This window comes from Tupaia chinensis, unplaced genomic scaffold, assembly GCF_000334495.1.
Source record: "Tupaia chinensis unplaced genomic scaffold, TupChi_1.0 Scaffold145407_1, whole genome shotgun sequence".
In the NCBI taxonomy this organism is placed as follows: domain Eukaryota; kingdom Metazoa; phylum Chordata; class Mammalia; order Scandentia; family Tupaiidae; genus Tupaia; species Tupaia belangeri.
Genome location: NW_006205268.1, coordinates 1,134,965 through 1,147,675, shown reverse-complemented (window position 1 = coordinate 1,147,675; position 12,711 = coordinate 1,134,965). Strand labels below are relative to the sequence as shown.

The following is a 12,711-nucleotide window of genomic DNA, read 5'->3' as shown; positions in this document are numbered from 1 at the left end:
GAGAGAGAGAGAGAGAGAGAACAGACTAAAAGGGTGTTGAAAGAAGAAAATAAGTCATAAGTCATGTCCTCTTTCTTGATGAGGATTTCTGTGGTCATTTGGAAGTCCAACCCTGCATATATGTCTCAAGTCTTTTTAGAATCTTTTTTTTTTTTTTTTTTTGGAGAGGTTTTTGCTATAGGGTGCGTGTGCTCACCAGACAGAGAGAGACAGAAAGATAGAAAGCAGGAAATCACCCCCCAGGTGGGGTGGCCATGCCGCAATCCCTTCTCCTCCATTCTCCTCTCGGGATCTTGGGCACGCACGCACACGCGCCCGGCGTGAGTTTAAGCCACCAGGTCCGGGACTTGAACTGCAGTCGACTACGTGGGAGTCCAGCGACATAGCCATTATAGCCATTACGCTAACTGCTGGTCCCTATGTCTCAAGTCTTTTTAAGCACATCATGGGCATATGTGACAGTCACTTCCAATTTTTCGAGAATATCCAGCAATAAGCAAAATTTTTTAATACAAAAATCTGTTGTTGATCTCTCAATTTACCATAACATATGTTGTGGATTTATTTTCTACTTAATGCACTGTATTTTGTTTTTTACTTTATGATTATTTTTTATTTAAGTTGAAACTCTTCACACTTTCTAGATACCCAAAGCAATGTTACTTTGGTATAGACCAAATACAAGAAATCACCTGAGAAACATGTTGAAGGGCTTGAAAAATGAATTACAGTCTTCTGCTTGGAGGAAATAAAGTTCTAATATATTATGATGGGGAAAACTATCTAGGGGAAGCCAACCAAAACTAATTGCCTTGTCATAGGCAAAAATTGGGCCTCAGGTCCTTGACATCAAAGATAGCTGACACACACATATAGAGTTACTATATATATTTTCAATTATTTTTATAAACCCCCAAGGAAATCATATTGTTTCCTTGCTCTATTATACATAATAATCACTTTAAATCCAATGTCATTACCATATTTTAAAGACTTAAAAAAATACCAGCTGATCACTGTTTTTTTTTCTAACACAGAGTTGAAAATATCATATACCAAGGCTTATTTGTCTATGCAGTGACAATATTAATGTGCTGATTAATCTGAAAATCAATAATAAATTAATGTGGTTATTAAATTACAATAAAATTTAAAACATTGGATTCATTATGGGATTTTAAGGTAGCAAGAGACTTAGATCTATTTAATGTATGGCAACAAGTACCTGTAGTCCCAGCTATGTATCTATCTAACCTATGCACTCACAAGCACCATTACACATGAGATAGTTACAGATACTTACAAGACATGTGAACAAGTCGAATGGATTAACTTTTCTGACTTTAAAGCCTTTATTTAAAAAAAAAGAAAAAAAACAAAAACAAGACATATTTCTCAGGGTTATTTTGACTCTGGCATAAAGTACCATCTAAACATAAAGATGTATCATCACCATTACTAATCTCTGTAGATATTTCAAGTGACAAACAGGTACCAAGGTAACATGCTGCCTCATCCCTCATAGAAAATGTGTGCGTGTGTGTGTGCGTGTGTGTATCACTGATATTTAAAATTCTCTTCATCTCTGCCTCCCTAAGATGCCTGAGAGTCACTTAGATAAGTTATGAAACCCTTTTGATATGATCATTTTCCAGACAAGCCATCTTTCTAATTGGCATGCAATTCAAAAATTGCCTGTGCTCTTATTAGTTTTGATTTTGAAATGTGCCAAGTTTGAAATGAAACACAATGTCTTGAACATACCAGCACACCCCAGCACTGATGTGATGAGGCCAGTGAAAAGGGCCCATGGCATTCCTAGTCTGACAATTAGGCATTCCTATTCTTATAATCACTGGTACACGAATGCACCAAAAATGACTTAATTTTTCTTTTAGTATCTGTAGTATGCTGATGGCTCACACTGAGTTTACAGTCAGTTATAGACTGGTACCTGTAGTACTTTTTTCATAAACATCATTAAACTAGTCTTTTCCCTGTACCGTAATTATTGACTTGACCCTATTATACCTTATTGTGGAAAAGTCTCTTCTTTTTTTAAATGTATAACTTGTTAAATTGTATACATAACTCTAACCTAGAAAAAAATTTCTGAATCACAATTCTAAAATCTAAGGCACGAGATTTGTGTCAATCACAAATTTTGTAACTTGTCTTTTCATAAGTTATTAATGTAAAATTTTAATGTATTACTTAATACTATTCAATATGTAAAGACATTTTATTTATTAACCTTGGATTGATATCTGTAATTTCTATTAGGATATACATGCTTGGTCATTTAAAATCAACTCATTGAACTATTATAGTTTCACATTTCTCCTTTTTTTTAGATTCTTTCTTTCTTTCTTTCTTTCTTTCTTTCTTTCTTTCTTTCTTTCTTTCTTTCTTTCTTTCTTTCTTTCTTTTCTTTCTTTCTTTCTTTCTTTCTTTTTGACCAGAGAGGAACAAAATGAGACAGACAGAGAGAGAGAAAGTGAGAAAGCAAGCTATCAGGTCTGGGACTCAAACTGCAGTCAGCTATGTGAGAGTCCAGCACCCTTAACCACCACTCCACCTGTCAGCCCCCATTTTTCCATTTTTATAAGAAAAAATTAAAAGAAGCTATGACAATTTTTTATTTTGAAATCAAGATATACTACATATAGGAGGAACAAATAGAACTAGTTATTGTGATGTTTTCCTGAAACTAAGATTGGATTTAGTGATTACTGCAGTTTAACTTAAATTCTTATACCTACTTAAGATTAATATGGGACCAGCAGTTGGCATAATGGCTATGTTGCTGGACTCCCACTTAATTGACTACAGTTCGAGGCGAGGACCTGGTGGATAATTGCTATGTTGCTGGCCTCCCACTTAATTGACTACAGTTCGAGTCGAGGACCTGGTGGCGTAAACTCACTCCAAGCGCATGTGTGGGGAATGGGGGAGAAGGCATTGTGGCATGGCCATCCCCCCTGGGGGGTGATTTCTAGCTTTCGGTGTGAGTTCAAGCCACCCACCGGGTCTGGGACTCAAACTGCAGTCAACTACATGGGAGTCCAGCGACATAGCCATTATGCTAACTGCTGGTCCCCCATCTAAGTGACTTTGAAAAATATCATAGATAAGTAACATTCCACACAAAAATATGTAGATGTAATCACTAGATTGTATAATCACTGCTAGGTTTTCATAATTTAAAAATACTACTTTAAAAATTTGTTGAGACTCTCTTGTGAAGGAATTTCATTCTGGGAAATTGGTGCATCACATGAAAGTTGAACATGAAGCATGCTACTCACTACAGAGGCCCTTGACATTGCTTGGTAGTTGAAAGTTGTTCAGAGGTTGATTGCCCACTATGTGAGCTTTTCAAAGGGAACTATTCATGTACAGTACAACCTGCTGGAAAAGGTCAGTGGCAAAGTCCAAATCCTTAAAGCGGGGGAGTGTTATATCTTAATGATGCTTTGAAATGTTATCCACTACAAAGTAGAGTATGTGTAGTTCCAATCGCCTACAGGTAACTGAGAGGGAACCAAAAAAGGAAAAAAAAAAAAAAATGAAAGTGTTGAAGTAAGAAGAGCTGGACTAGAGTTCCCTATCTCCATTTATAAGATATTATACTTTGAGTATTACAGAAACCAGTTTCGAATGAAATTTTCTCATGTACAAAGTGAGCCTAATGTATACCTTCGATACATTTCTAAAGGATAAAAGCAATTGTGATCATAAAAAAATCATAGACTGTATAAGTAAATATTGCTATTATTACCTAATTACATCCCCGAATTAATTAAGGTTATGAGGACTGTTATTGTGATTGCAGTATTAGTGTTATCATTAGTATTACTAGGAGTATTAGTTGTACTCCTAGTAGAATAACCAATATGAAATCATAGAAGCTTTGAAACAGCCAGTGTGACACGGTATGTATGGAATCAGAATTCATCTGCTCCATGTGGATTTCAATAACTTACAGTCAGCTTTCCTGAGCTGGATATGGTGGACTCAGCCTTGACTGTTACCTCTCATGACAAGAGGCTAAGCAGGTAAGCACGCTGCAAGCAGAACAGAAGCTCATCCTGAGAGAACCTTCTGACAAATCTGAAAGGTGTCGTTATAGAGAGAGCATTGGTGCCGTGCTGTCTAGTCTGGGCAGATAACCAGAGGCTGGAGAACCAGCCACTACACTGAGAGAGGATTTGAACGGTCTGCCCTAGCTATTTCAGCATGGCCTCCTGACATTTTGCTGAGGGGACTGGAACAGCGTCCTCTACACCTCAGAGCTTATAAGGCAGAAGGAATAGACCAGCAATGCCCACTCTGAACTCTTAGTGACAGCATCTAGCTTATTGTTGGCTTCCTGACTGGTGTTTTCGGAGCTTCACTTACTTAGAATGTAGGAAGTCATTTTGTCTTGCTGAACCAAGGAATACAACACTAATTTGATAAGAGTAAAAGGACTTTACTTTTTACTTACGTTCTGTTTGCTATTTAAAGCTTTAACTCACAAACGTATTTTTTCAGAGAGCTATATATTATTGTGAACAGATGGAAAAATTCAACAATTGCTTAAATATACACACACATATCATATATGCACACATATATCCATATATATAAGCTATGAATAGACAGAGTGTATCCTTTAAAAAGCAGACATTTAAATCACATCATTACTCTGGGCACTTACTAGCTCTATACTTTGAGTAGTTAGCTTCAGTTTTCTCATCTATAAACTGATACTCATAGTACCAACCAAGCAAGATACTTCTATGAACTGACTGGTTCAGTTATTTAATAGCTATAGATAGGATGTCCACGAGGCTAGCACACATCAATGGCATGTAGTTAGCAGTGACCAGACGATGGCCTGACTCTCACACAGCAGTGATGGCAACACAGGGAGGGCAGTTCACGCAGTCTGGCACAGAGCAGACACTCAGGACATGCCAGGGCTATGGACTGAATGTTGGTGTTTCTTCAAAATTCTAACCACCAGGGTGATGATATTGAGAGGTGAGATCTTCGGGGCTGATTAGATCACAATGGTGGAACCCTTATGAGTTGGAAGTGTGCCTTTATAAAAGGGGAACCTAGAGAGCTCCTTTGACTTTTCCATCATATGAGGACACACAGAGGATATCGTCCTTGAGAAAAAGAGTCCCCATCCGAAGTCATATCTCCTTAATCTGCTTCTTCCAGAGTCCAGAACTGTGAAAATTTAATTTCAGGTTTCTTTTTTCTCCATTCATGTATGTCTTATTTCAAATCCTGTTTATAGGACTGACTCTTTTTTCAAATTTTTAATTGGTGTTTTATTCAGCAGCTATGAGACACACATATTATTAATCTCCCTCTTTCAATACAAAATCTAATCAAAATGATTTCTTAGCCTGGAATTCAAGGTATTTAATCTGTTACTCCAGCTCTCAATCTTAACCTGTCAATCAGTCTTAAGAGTGATTGTTTGCTCATCCCGAAGTATGTTCTTTGCTTTCCTAAAAGTGCATTTTCACTTGCATGCCAGTGTTCTGAATCCCTGTCTCACTACAAACCTACTCTAGTCAATCTTTGAAAAATTTGTGAACTAGTAGCTCATTGAAATCAACAAAGTGAACAAATACATGAGTGTGCACAGCTTGACACTGTGAGCCTACTGCAAAAGAGGGCCCTTCTGTTACTTGTGTTACATATGAATACATTAAATACATATAATGTGTCTAATGATAGTTTCATTATTTATATTGCAATGAATGTTAGACTGGAACTGCAATCAGAATAAAGTTGTCAGATGTGCTTGTAAGAAAACCTATGAGTAGAAGATATTTAGGGAAAACAGAAAGTTTTACTCTTTTTATTACTAATTTGGATGCTATCAGGGCGTCCAGTGCCAAATTATCATTCAACATCCAAGGGTTTATTCAATGTATAACTGTGTGGTACATAATGTAGCCTTACTAGGGAAAGTTGGAGAAAGAATTGTGCCCATTTTTATATACAGTACACTTCTGGAAAAGATTATCCCACAGTGGTGGATACAATTACTTACAGTTTTTTTTTTTTTTTTTTTGAAGCTGTAGTAATTTGAAAAAAAATATATAGATAGGCAAGTTATTAGGAGTACAGTCAAGATACTTAGTCAAAATGTTACAGGTTAACATTAAAACTAATTTAAGTCTAATTTTTTTATTGAATGAGCATTCCGTGTTCTGGTTTTATAGCTTAGGCAAGGGTGAGAGAGACTGAGATTGTACCAAGGATACAGAAATTTAACAAAGGAAGATTGTGTTTTCAAAGAGTAGTTATATTCTAGAGGCTATTATCTGTAGTCTCAATAGACGCTTTGGCTAAGTTACAGCTTAAGCAAGTTTTTAATATAAAGCTCAAGATAACGGAATTCAGGCACAGTTTGGCTTTATATAATAATGGCTTTAGCATCAACCATCTTAGTCTGCTGACAAAATTGTATGTTGAAGTAGCTCTACAACCTCAGTGATAGAAAAAACAAAGAAATATTACTCGGTGTTCTATAAGATCCTCCCCAGAGTTTATTGAGATTAAATTGAATTTTTTAAAATACAAAGTAATGAAGATAGAAATAAATGAAGAGGATTTTAGTTACTTCTGATTGACGGACAATGGAAGCAGAGAGAAAAAGAGCAACTGTGCTGGGCTGACATCCTGCCTTGGCTAGTGATGTGAAGGGACAAGAGAACCAATGACAATGGACCTTCTAAGCCAGTGAGCATAACTGGGTTAGTTAAACATTCAGGGCTTCCTCAAAGAGCTGGCAGAATTAACACTACAATTGGTAATGAATTGCCTCAGGCCTGTGAATTCTTAACATCAAGATAAAGGAAGTTGGATTAAAAAAACTATAGTGTTCAAAACAATGTTCCAGGCACCTCTTGGCCACATGGTTTCATGAGCCAGATCCCACTTGGCTGACTGCGCAGTTCAAATCTTAAACTAGACAGTTTGAAAAACATCCCAGGCCCATGTGTGTGCTTGTCCAGTATCTGTACAGAAGGAAAAATGGAGGAGAAGGGATTGTAGGGTAACAATTCCTGATGGGAGATGATTTTTTGCTTTTCCTCTCCCTCTCTTTCTTCCTCCCTTTCTCCTTCTAGTGAGTGCATGCACCCTTTGGCAAATTTACAAAATGTCATTAGACATTTTGAAATTAATTAATGATTTAATGAGATACCAGTATACTTTCTAAAATGCATGTCTTACCAATTTATAATTACTGCAAAAGTTACAGTTGCAGCATTCATTATGAAAATCAGGATTCTAGTAATGGCTTTTCAGGACATTCAAATTAAATATTATTTTTTAATATCTCTTCTATAGAAATCTAGTATGGTCACTTAGTGACTTCAATGATTTGAATGTGCCCCGCAGTTCACGTGTTGGAAACTTAATCTTCAGAACTATAGCATCTAGAAGTGGGTCCTTTTAAAGGTTATTAGGTCATAAGGCCACTGTGCTGTCAAAAGGAGTAATGCCATTATCTCAGGAGTGGATTAGTGTTTTGCAGGAGTACAATTCTGACAATAGAATGGGTCTGGTCTGATTTCCCCACCATCCGAGTTTTCTTGCTCTCCTACATTCCACCTCAGGATAAAAAATCAAGCAAACTGCCACCAAATGTGGCCCCTTAATTTTGGACTTCCTAGCCTCCAGAATTGTGAGCCAAATACATTTCTTTTCTCTATTATTACTCAGTTTCTATTACTCTTTTATAGCATCACAGACAGGACTAATACAGTGACATATGAATGAGGACAAGAATACCTTTTGTTCAGTTATTTAATGGATACACATTACTTTAATGAATATGTTCTATTTATAATTTTGCCACTTATGCATGATCAGTGTAATAATAAAAAGTTGTAGACTATTTTGACTAATATCACTGTTCCCTGCTACCCATGCCAAAACCCAAGATAGCACTAATTTGAGAGAAAAATAATTCAATAGCCATTTCAATTTGAAAAGTAAGGTGGTGAATTATCTGAATAAACAATATATTTTATCTCAGTGCTATATAAAATGTGATACCAGCATACTTTCTAAAATGCATGTCTTACCAATTTATTCTTACTTCAAAAGTTATAGTTGCAGTATGTATAGTTATAGTTGCAGTAAGTTTTTGATGTCACTATTTATGTTCCAATTTACCAATTAATAACATATATTAAAAATCAAATTCATTAAGCTATTTAATACTTAAAGCCCTATTAAGAATTGGGGATAGTATTTTGAGACATGTTCTTATATTTGGAGAGCCAGCATATTTTTCCTTCGTTATCTAGCTCTCCCTTCTTCAGAAAGCTGAATTGTTTTATACCTGCTGTGTATTGGCAAGAAAATTAAATCCATTCTTGCCTACTAGTCTTTTGTTACTCAGTAGTTTGTGTTGGTAGTTCTGATCTTCTCTTCCTATCACACTCCTGACCTGTTTTTTCTTCTTATATGCTGTCTAGTGTTCACAGACACAGTGATGATAAGAATAAATAAATAAAAGAAAAGGGGCCCTACAATAGAGAAGTTGTTTTCTGGCAGCAAAAGAATTATGGAGAAAAGAAACAGTTGAAATCTGACAGGATTAGCCTGCTGACTTGCTGAGTTTACAAGCGCTGTGAAGAATACCAATGAGCGACAACACAGAAGATAGACAATAACGGGATAAATTTTACCCGCAGATTTCTTCACTGAGCACTGGAAAATAAAATCAAGTTCTGGATACCATTAAGGGTTAGTATGTCACAACAGAGAACTAGTTTGCCATCTGCCTCTGCTTGAGATGAGTAGTATCATGGAGCTGGCACTGTCTGTGAAAGTTAAGAGATCTGCACAGGACCAGCAAATCCCTCTGGTATCTGAGGCTTTATATTAAATGCAACTGAGTTAATTAATTAAATAAAAATACAATAAAATAAAAGCAACTGAAACTTATTCAGGCATACATGGGAAAATGGTTGAGTTAGTCTTTCTAGTATGAGAACTAGTAGCACAGCCTACTGAGAATTAGAACAGGACTACATCAAGGCGTATTCAATGATAACAGCTCAATACGAAGTGTAAGCTCAAAATAGTTCTCAGAACCACAGAATTCACATTATGCAGAGACTTCGCCAAAACTGAATACTAAACAAGTCCTCACTTAGGCTAGTTATGGGAATGGAGTGGGAGGGGATGATTTGGGAGTACCATGGCACAATCTGGACAAAAGAAAAACCTGTTAAAGTTATCAACTTTTTTATATCATTAGCACTCCAATAGCACATGTGTATTTATTATGATAATTAGAAGCTCATTCTAGAAAGCTAAAATGGTATAGTTTATTGCACTGTTTGAAAATCTGATAAAATATAGAATGCTTTTTGAAATAAATTAATCTAAGCAAAGACATAAACATTTTCCACACAATTAGCTAGAATGAGCAGACCCACTGAAATCTTCTCAAGTATGTTAACTATTTATAAGGCTTACCTCTATGATTTTGTTTCTTAAATATTCAAGTGTTATAATGTATAAGAAATGTATAAGAACAAATAAATAATCTTATAAAAGCAAACTATGTAGATAATTCTTAAATGGTTCATATTAAGGAACTGCCTAAAATATTATGATATATCCAAGCAGAAGGATTTACTTCATATTTAAAACCGATGCTTTTGTTTGTTTGTTTGTATACACACACACACAAACACACACACACACATACACACACACATATATAAAATATATTTTACCTTAGGGCATGTGTACTCTCCAAGGAGAGAAGAATAGAGACAGAGACAGAGAAGTGATAGGGAAATTGATAAATCACCCCCTGGGGGATGACCATGCTCAATTCCTTTTCCTTCATTCTCCTCCTGGGGCCTTGGGCACACACATGCACATGTCCAGTGTGAGTTTCATGCCACCGAGTATGGGAGTTGACCCTCAGTCAGCCATGCGGGAGTCCAGCGATGTAACTGCCATGCCATCTACTAGTTCTAAAACCGACGTTTCATACTCCATAAGTTAATTCTTTTTTTTTAAATAATTATTTATTTTATTTATTCATTTATTTATTTTTTTAATTTGACCAGAGAGAGACAGAGGGTGAGAGTGAGAGAGAGAGGAAGTGAGAAAGCAAGCCACCAGATTCAGGATTCAAACCCTCGCCTGCCATGTGGGAGTGTCCAGCACCTTAACCACCACGCCACCTGCTGGTCCCTATAAGTTAATTCTTGAAATGTATAGATAACAACAACAAAAAAATACACATATAATCACAAAGACAACTTTAAAAACTATACATCTATTAGATCTCACTATCATTGTAGGAAAATATACAGATAAATGTGAAAATAAAGTCTCATAAGAATATACAGGAAAAACAAGATATTTTTTCTGTATTTTATTTAATTTTGCTTATCTAATTCTCTAAAATTTTCTACACTGAATATGTACAAATATGGACTTATTAAAAATCAACCTATTTTAGTGACATTTGTGTAAACCACAGATACTTCAGAGAAACATGCTACGTTAAGGTCTACAACTCTGAGTATGTGGAAGGTATATGGGCTGCTTGAAAAGTAATTTAGAAACAAATGCAAACGTGAATGTTAGAAAAGATGCAGATGCTAAAATCTCAACCACTAACAGAAGAAAGATGGAAAACAAAACAATGAAGTGAAAGAGGGAAGTAAAATTCACTTCCTGGTCCTGGAAGGCAGGGTTGATTCCTCTGAAATGAATGCTAGCTGGGAGTGGCCCATGATCCTCGATTCACAGTTCAGAGCAGTTGCTATGTGATTATCACATTATAGCAATCTCCTAGAAAGGATGTGAAGAAAAAATGGATAACTAACAAAAAAAGGCAAAAAGCAGATGTTTCCTTACACACGCACTGGGAACCTAGGTAGTATGGTATTCTCAAAGGACTGAAGGTCTCTGTTAAAATGGAATAAACTGTTCCCTACCACCAGCACACCCACACAACTAATCACCAACTACCACCATCACCTCAGCAGGGAAAAGAAAAAGTGTGGAGTTGGTAGTTTTAAGACATTTTCATTTACTACCTCTATGTAGTGAACATTCCAATAGAAAATAGCAAGCCCTTTAGAAAGTGCATATAAATGAGAGAACTAACAGAATGCTGGACAAATTGCTGTTGCTTCTGGTACTGAGCAAAGCTTCCTGGGATGCATGGATGACAACACCAAAGTTGGAGGGGCATACCTGGGTCATACTAAAGGACTGGCCAGAACGAAGGGAACAGAGTCGAGACACGTCATTCCATATTCCATAGCACCAAGAGTGCCGGCTCCCAAGGTAATACTCTCACATAAACAGTGCTGGAAAAAGCTATTTGTTAAAAGACAAAGTGCTATAGATGCTTATTAAAGATATTTCAAAACCTTTTCATCTACCCACTCTAAAGTCCTAAGTAAAACAAACAAGTATCAGCTGTATAATGGTTTATAATTTTTAAATTGTATTTTTTTTCTTTGATCTTCATCACTAGGCTTAACAACATCACCGTTTTATGACAGAGGCAGCTGAAGCACTGGAAATTTAACAAAATTGACTGAAGCTATCAGGCTTCCAACAGAACTGGGACTCACTCCTTACGCTTCTTAGGCCCACTGTCCAAATTTAATTTGTGTACCAAGCTATCTTTCACAACCATATAAACCCATAAAAATATGATGATTTACAATGGGGTATTCATTTTTACTATGATTTATTTCATCGTTGTAAAATTAGATAACTGCCCCATTTGGGCATCATAATGATTGTCATTACTAAACAAATTTGCATTTCAAAGTAGAAATAAGGTGAAGAATATCTTCATTTTCTGTGGGTAATTTACTACCAAGGGGAGATTCTCTCATTACACACAATAATAATGTTCTTATCTGAGTGTGCACTAGCAGTACTGGAGATCAGAATATAGCTTGCCTTTAGTGAACTGAAGTTGTCACCTAGGATCTGTCCCGATGTTCTGAAGTCAGTAAAAGCAGCTAAAGGATAATAAACATTGCTGAAGTTACTGTAGGTGTGTGTATTTTTTTTTTTACATAAAATTTCACATATTGAATATTGCTATTCACCCAGCCTCTTTATTTACTCATTTTTACATTTTCTGTTGGGTGCGTGTGCCTGTTAGAGAGAGAGAGAGAGAAAATGTAAGCAAGCACTCCACGGGAGCGATGGTCACATCTCCAATCCCTTCTCTTACATTCTCCTCTTGGAATTTTGGACATGCATGAACACACACCTGGCTAGTTTTTCAAGCCATTGGGTCCAGGACTGAAGCCACACAGTTGGCCATGTGTGATCTAGCCACCCTAACTATTACACCACCAGCTGTCCTACTAGTCTATTTATGTTTATATATATATATAATTCTTTATATGCTTAGTATCTTTTTTTTTTAAAATGTAACAGTATCTTTTTAAAAAGAAGCATATTTTAAAGAGAAACATAGCAGTATTTTATATAAATGTACATTGGGTATACAAACAAACAAACTATTGTAAAGAAAAGGATCCTGGTTCTAGGCCTCATGCAGATCATCCTCCAGTGACTGGTCTTCCACAATCTAGGCCTTCCTTGACCCTTCACTGGGACTCTTGTGATGAAGTTTGTGGGCATGGATGTGAGTCAATCAGCAAACACTTTCCTATATCA

The 12,711-nt window shown here is 36.2% G+C and overlaps 1 long non-coding RNA gene across 1 annotated transcript; it reads left to right on the top strand.

Annotated features, from left to right (window-relative positions):
- The first annotated feature begins 3,975 nt into the window (after positions 1–3,975).
- Positions 3,976–11,698, top strand: LOC102486188 (uncharacterized). Its single transcript, XR_337340.2, has 3 exons — positions 3,976–4,058; positions 8,502–8,772; positions 11,543–11,698. It is a non-coding gene; the product is annotated as an uncharacterized LOC102486188 (long non-coding RNA).
- Positions 11,699–12,711: the final 1,013 nt, after the last annotated feature.